This window comes from Cricetulus griseus, chromosome X (assembly GCF_003668045.3).
Source record: "Cricetulus griseus strain 17A/GY chromosome X, alternate assembly CriGri-PICRH-1.0, whole genome shotgun sequence".
Classification (NCBI taxonomy): Eukaryota; Metazoa; Chordata; class Mammalia; order Rodentia; family Cricetidae; genus Cricetulus; species Cricetulus griseus.
In genome coordinates this window covers 10,899,996-10,907,059 of record NC_048604.1, presented here as the reverse complement: position 1 = coordinate 10,907,059, position 7,064 = coordinate 10,899,996, and the positions used below count along the sequence as shown (strand labels likewise).

At 36.9% G+C, this 7,064-nt stretch overlaps 1 long non-coding RNA gene across 1 annotated transcript in view; it reads left to right on the top strand.

Moving 5' to 3' along the window:
- Nucleotides 1-206: 206 nt before the first annotated feature.
- Nucleotides 207-7,064, top strand: part of LOC113837779 — a 47,551-nt gene continuing 40,693 nt past the window's right edge. The window contains exons 1-3 of the long non-coding RNA XR_003488492.1: nt 207-294; nt 1,836-1,938; nt 4,695-4,815. This is a non-coding gene — a long non-coding RNA (uncharacterized LOC113837779). The remainder of the gene's footprint in view (nt 295-1,835; nt 1,939-4,694; nt 4,816-7,064) is intronic.

Genomic DNA, 7,064 nt, shown 5'->3' with positions numbered 1-7,064 from the left:
GACAACTCTGATAATGACTGAGTGAAGCACTGATACATGGTATAGGTGAAGAGTCACCACCAAAGGGAATGGTATTATCAGGAAGTATGGCTTTGGTGGAGTGGATGTAGCATTATTGGAGGAAGCATGTCACTGTGGGGGCAAGTTGTGAGGTCTCCTATGCTCAAGAGACCACTCAGTGTCTCAGACCATTTCCTGTTGCCTTAGGATCAAGATGTGAGGACTCTCAGCTTCAATGCCATGTCTGGCTACATACTGCCATCTCTGATGATAATGAATGAAATGTCTGAAAATGTAAGCCGATCTACTTAAACATTTCCCTTATAAAAGTTGTTATGGTCATGGTGTTTCTTCACAGTAATAGAAACCCTAACAAAGATGTATGTGCATAGTAAATGTCATTGGGTGTCATTTTATAATTATGTTCTTTTAGAGGAGCAATAATGTTTGGTTTTCCTCTAGGCACATGTCCTATTTAGTCTCATGTTAATGGATGTCTATGCTCCATCTCATGGAGTAGGTCTTAGATGCAATCAGACAGTGGCTGGTCAGTACTAGACTTACTTGTGCCACCATTTCACCAGCATATAACATAAGCAAAGTCACCATTGTAGATCATAGGGTTTATATATGAGTTGGTATTTAACTTTTTCCTCTGGCATCATGCAGAATACATTTAATTACCATGAGTACTAGGCAGTAGGTGACAAGGCTTTAGTTAGGACCAATTCAACTTCTCTGTGATCAATGGGACAGTTAAGTGTTTTCTTCAATGGTAAGACCTTAACATAAGTTTGTGGAGAACAACCAATAGCCTTGGCAGTAGTGCGACATGTTTAGGGGTTTTCCTGAGGTCCTTTTTGCCAAGGACTCAAGATGGAACCCATTCCTGGCACATGATGTTTCACTTGGTGGTAAAAAAAATCTATCATTTGCATTCTGTAGAGAAAGTCAAATTATTTTTCTGACTGTTTCGCTCAGCAATGGGTTAAAAATAAAGCAAACACAAGGGAGATAGCATCATGAAATGGTGAGGAGAAGGAAAGCCCTGTCTTCAAGTCATCAGCATTTTCAAAATATGATAAGATTCAGGCCTAAATTGCAATGTCTAAGTTAAAATGTTGTGGTTATTTTTTGTAAGCAACTTACTTCGAGTGCTAATTGTGGCTTTGAAATCTTCATGACTCTATTTCATAAAACATAAGGAGGATTTGCATTCTCTGCCAATATGTCTGAGAAATTCATTCAGGAACAACTAGAATTCACATTTTTATGCAGACCATGTTTTAGTTCTCTGCATTTCCCTTTGTTGGACTTTAGGAAGCAAAGTGCTACACAACAGCACTTCTGATATTACAACTGGTCATTTATGAGTTAGTTTTTCAGAGAGAGAGAGACTTTCATCTTAACTTCTCCAACTGCAATTTGTTCCATCAGTACAGTAAGATGAAAAGCAGAGGTAATGCACTATTAATATTATGGAAACCCTCTTGATAGTTCTGCTTTTATGTTCAAAAGGAAATTTTGTATAACTGCTATCTTCCACACAGTTCCCCTTCCTTTATGTAGCTAATTAGGTTTTAAAATTGTGTGAGGAGATGCATATTAAAATTATTTAAGAGGTATTATTTTTATAAAAGGAATGCTTTAAAATATGGGGAGTATTATATTATTCAAAGAGGTTTTGTGGTAGAGTAAAATAAAACTCTCGTTAACTAAAGTCTACACACCTGATTTTCATCAATCAGCTAATTAATTGTCTCAGTCTCTTCTACTTGTGATAATAAAGATATCAACACTGACTATTTTACACATGTTTATCTGTTTTCTTGCAGATCTTGTTAAAGCAGTATTTTTAATTCTGAATACATGTCAAAGATAGGTGAAGAATAAGATCTTGTCTTCTTTGTCACTGAAAAAGAATTAAGAAAAACCCTTGTAAGTTTGCCCATTTATGCGTTTCTCTATAAGTAATTTATAGAAACTATAATAAGAACCAATGAGAGAATGTTTTTATAAGATTTTAAAAACACTTATTTAAAATTGCTTATTCTTAATGCACATAGTTTATAACAAATACATTACAGTTTTATATTTTCCTATCCAGGTTTCAGAGCCAAGTAGACTATTCTGTGCCTGTGCATTGGTTCTCAGTTATATGATTAAACTATTTTTGCATCTATGAATTAACTGTACAATTAATTGTACAATTAACCCCTACCCTAAACTAATAAAGGAGGCTCATAGTGCATTCTTTAGATAAATAGTTCTCGCTTAATTTCTGCTTGCATTTGTTCAGATACTTGAACATCTAACAAGTATGTAGTGCTGAATCTTTTGAAGTTACAAATCACTAGTCATTGTTATGCTACTCATGTAGCCAAGTAAATACATGAATTACATGTGCACTAACTTCTGAATTTGTTCTTAATTGAGTTCTTGTAAAAGTCACTTTAAATTTATGATGATGACTGACCCCAGGGAATGCAACTGTCAAGATGCAAAGAAAGCTGCCCAGGGACTGAAAGACAAGTCTTCATTATGCAAATATTGTGTTTTTCAAATATGGACGCTCAGTTACTCCTTTATTGCTCTAAAATACATAAATATTCTAATTACAGCTTTTATGCAGAAGACACCCAAGAGTTTACATCTTGGTTGGCAAAAGGCCCCAAAGAATACTAAATAGAAAAATACATGTGAAGAATAATATTTTAATATTGCATTAGATAAGCATTTTCTAGATTTCTGTTATCTACTTCAACGCTCTATTAAGGGTTGTAATATAATGTTGAAGACCATGAAAGTTAAGAATGTTACCTAAGTACTTTGGGAATCTCACATCTAGAGTCCTCCTCACTTTCTCTGTGTGTGTGTGTGTGTGTGTGTGTGTGTGTGTGTGTGTGTGTGTGTGTTGGTTTTTGTGGAGTTTTAGTTGTATTTTGAATACCATTTTGAATACCTTAGACAGGTCTTTGTAACTTTGTAGATCATCTCAGGATTAAAATCATTTCAAAGGCATGTGCCACCACTGCTCCTAGCACTTAGGAGTAAGAGGCAGGTGGATCTCTGTGAGTTCAAGGCCTGCCTGACCTACAGAGTGAGTTCCAGGACAGCCAGGGCTGCACAGAGAATCCCTGTCTCAAAATCAAAACAAAACAAAAAATCATCTCCAAGTTACCTGTATCCTTGAGGTAATTCTAGAATTGAATTCACATTGTGCTGTAATGGTGAAGTACAAAGAAGTCTCCTGGAAATTAAAATAGTTCTTAATGGTATCAAAAAGGATTGATATCCAGGGAAGAATGAGAGCCATCACCAGAGTTCATAGTTCTTTCATCATAACTTTAATACTTCCATCTTCTGGTTAAGGTCATACTATGTGTAGAGCCACACCATATTAAAACAGCAGCTTAGGTATTAATATTTTGGATAAATTGCTAAAATTACTACAAGTACAAAATTTATTCTGTAAAATACTACATAATGTGCTAATTAATATTATCCCATATGTCAACTCCCTAATCTCCAAAGACTATGAATATAGCACAAAGGACAATGAAGATAACAATTTAGTAAAAGACCTTAAGAAATAAGAATATTAGACTGAAATATCTGGATGGTTCCTATAGTTCCTTGAAGGTAAGTTATATATCCTGATTCTGGTCATACAGAGAATTAGAGAGATGACCTCATAAGAAGGAATCAGCTCACCATTGCTGGCTTTGAAATGGAGAATGAGATCAATAAGATAAAACTAGGAGGTCTTTAAAATCTGGAAAGGGCAAAGTAAGAATTAACCCTTAAAGCCTTCATGAAGGAAGGAAGCCCTCTTGATGTTATACTTTTAACTCTATGCCATCTATTTCAAACCTACGAATTTCAAAATTGTAAGAGAGTAAATTGGTATTGTTTATTCTGTGGCAATTTATTTGGTGACAGTTTGCTACAGAAACAATAGACTATAGTGCTTTCTGACTTCCTTGTGAGATGTAATTTATGATATGCAAAATATCAAGTCCAGGCGTTGGTGGCACACGCCTTTAATACCAACACTCGGGAGGCAGAGGCAGGTGGATCTCTATGAGTTCAAGACCAGCCTGGTCTACAAGAGCTAGTTCCAGGACAGCCTCCAAAGCAATAGGGAAACCCTATCTCGAAAAACCAAAGGAAAACAAAATCAAGAATAGAAAGTGGCACACCATGTGTCCTTTCACGTATTGATAACCACTTTTTAATTATCTTATGTGAAATAAGGCATTAGCTTTGATTATTGTGCATAATGGAGATGAGCCTTACAAGCTGAAATGTGTTCTGAGTTGTAATTCACTATTCTAAGGATTGGATGCAAACTTCACAATCCATTAATTAGATGCCTGGACTCAGGGGCCAAGTTCACAAGGCCTGTAGCCCTTAACTCCCTGGTCATTCTACACATGCTCTTGTATCTAATCTCTGGGATGCTAAGAACTGGTAATTTGCTTATTGCTTTGAAAGTAAGTGATGTTTGAAAGTAGACTAAATTTGTAGAACCATACATCAAATTCTAATAGAAGTTTGACCTTTATTGTGCCTGTTATTTACACTTTAAACATTGGTAGCTCTGAACTTTGTTATTTAAAATTCATGAGAGAAATAAGTTACCATAGAAAGACATACAACAGAATTTTGATGTTGTTTTATCTTTGGCACAGTGGCTGCACCTTAATCAACTGCTATTTCAGCCAGCAATTGCAACTTTGCAGTTACCAGCCTGCTTCTCTGCCAGCAGCCTGACTACTCAGGCTGCACCCTGGAGGGAATTCTGTTCCTGAGGTAATCAGCTCTGTCACTGCTACTATAGATAGCTTTAACTAAATCTCTATCACTCTGTTTATAAATAAGACCCAAGAGTCAAAGCCTGGGGTGATAAACCTGCAAGCTCAGAGAGGCTGGGTCACAACTAGCTAACCTCTGAAAGACCCATGCTTCAGCTTTGCCAAACCAGAAAAACATGCGCCACTCAAATCCCTTCCCTACGAGTTCTGATGCATCTATCTCTTCCAGATGCCCTCTGACACTTTATGATTACTTTCTGTCAACTAGTTGCTAATTCAGCCACTGGTTAATTTTAATTTATTAACACAAATGCAAATTCAGGATTCACAGTGTGACTGAATATCCCCTTTTACATTTTTCTAACTTCCACATTTGGTCCTTTATTCTCTAACTTGCATGTGGTTCATGATTTCCCTGTATGTGTTATTTGAATATACAGATTGTTTCAGCAATATCTCCATAATTGCAAAATAATTTTCAATACTGTTCAAATGTTTAATTTTAAAGAAACAAAAGAAAACAATAAATATGCATGTGGCAGTATGGATTGCATGAATAGAAATAGTCTAATATCTTTGGGAATTTATTTCAGGATATTTTTAGATCTCAAATTGGTGATCAATTGGAGATCACAGTAACCAGATGACCATAGAGTAACAGTCAATGATCTAAAAAAGTTTCCTTAAATCTTCCTTTCTTTTTCAGCTTTTAGGGCCTCCTATTCCTCATGTGTCAAACTTCCTAATCAGACAGTATCCTAGGCAAGTCTTTCTTATTTTATTAATTCTCTGGGATATTGTTGTACGTGAGCCTTCCTCTGAGTCTCATTTTTCCATAAAGAAATCCCAAAGCAGATCAAAAAGTAACATTTGAATCAAAGTCCAACTTGGTGAAACAATGTGTTGTTATCTCAATTACTGACTGGAGTTTGGGTGACAATTTACTTACAGGATGACTCAAAGACAGCCACCTCCAACATAGTGGGGTGACTCACAAAATATCATATCTCTGGAGCATGCTACACAAACTTCAAGCATTTCAACAGATCTAATAAATATCTTTGTGCATATCAGTTAGTCAGAGACTCCCCCCTGAAGAGGGGTCCTGGTGAATCATTCAACTTCTAGGTTTCCCAGACACTTGACATGTGTTTACCTCCTGAATCTCTTCAGTATCCTCTCCTTCCTGGATGAAATATTTCAATTTGGAAGAAACATATATAACAGCTATCCAACCTTTTAAAATTGTAATGTGACATTGTGGTCTGCAAATGTGGTGAGCCATGTCCATGGTTATCCTGGGATGTAGTCCGCATAAGTGCTGCAGGTTGCACAGGACTATGTCACTCTAATGACTCTAGGATATTTAGGGTCCCTCCTCCTCATTGTTGTCATTGTTCTCCTCCTCATCTTTTCCTTGTCCTCCTCCTCTTTTATTCTTCCTTCTCTTTTTTATTATACCCCTTCCTCCTTGCCTCCACTCCAAAGTAAACATCACTTAAGATTTAGGTCAACCCTAAATATCAAAATCTTTTACATGTTTTACCAGGAAATTCCAAACTTTCATATTTTCTCTTTATTGGGAAATAGCTTCAATATAACTCATTTATTACTGCCTAGGGGGGTTTGTATATTCTATTTCTTCCACATTCCACTAATCATTTATTGAGAGATTTAAGGTCTTTGTTCTGCAAGCAGGTAAGGCTGTAGGGGAACCTGTAGCCACGCCTGCTTAGGGGCTGGCTACAGGTCTGCCTGATCATGCCTGATAGTAAGAGTTTGAGCTGGCTGTTTTGCTTTCAGTTTTTACCCCTTTCCAGCTGGCATGGCATCAGTCTGTATGCAAGCCAAAAGGGGTGAAAACCAAACTGAAACGAAGCCCTGATCCTCTCACTCTACTTCACCTTGACCACGCCTTCGCAGGCGTGGTCAGACAGACCTGTAGCCAGCCCCTAAGCAGGCGTGGCTACAGCTTCCCCTACATAAGGCATTGAGAACAGTGAAATAGATGGAATTTTAAGGACAGCCTGAGCTACACTGTCTTGAACAGTTTTGAACCTCTGTCTCAAAACAAACAAAAGAAACCAAAGGAAAACCTATTTAGTCATAGAAGGGTATGATGGAGCATGTCTTCAGTCCCAGTACTTAGGAGGCTCAGAGATACAATGTCAACAGCAGCTAAAGAAGCAACCATACCTCAAACACAAATAAAAAATCATAGCAAAAACTTTGCTTATCAGACAGTCA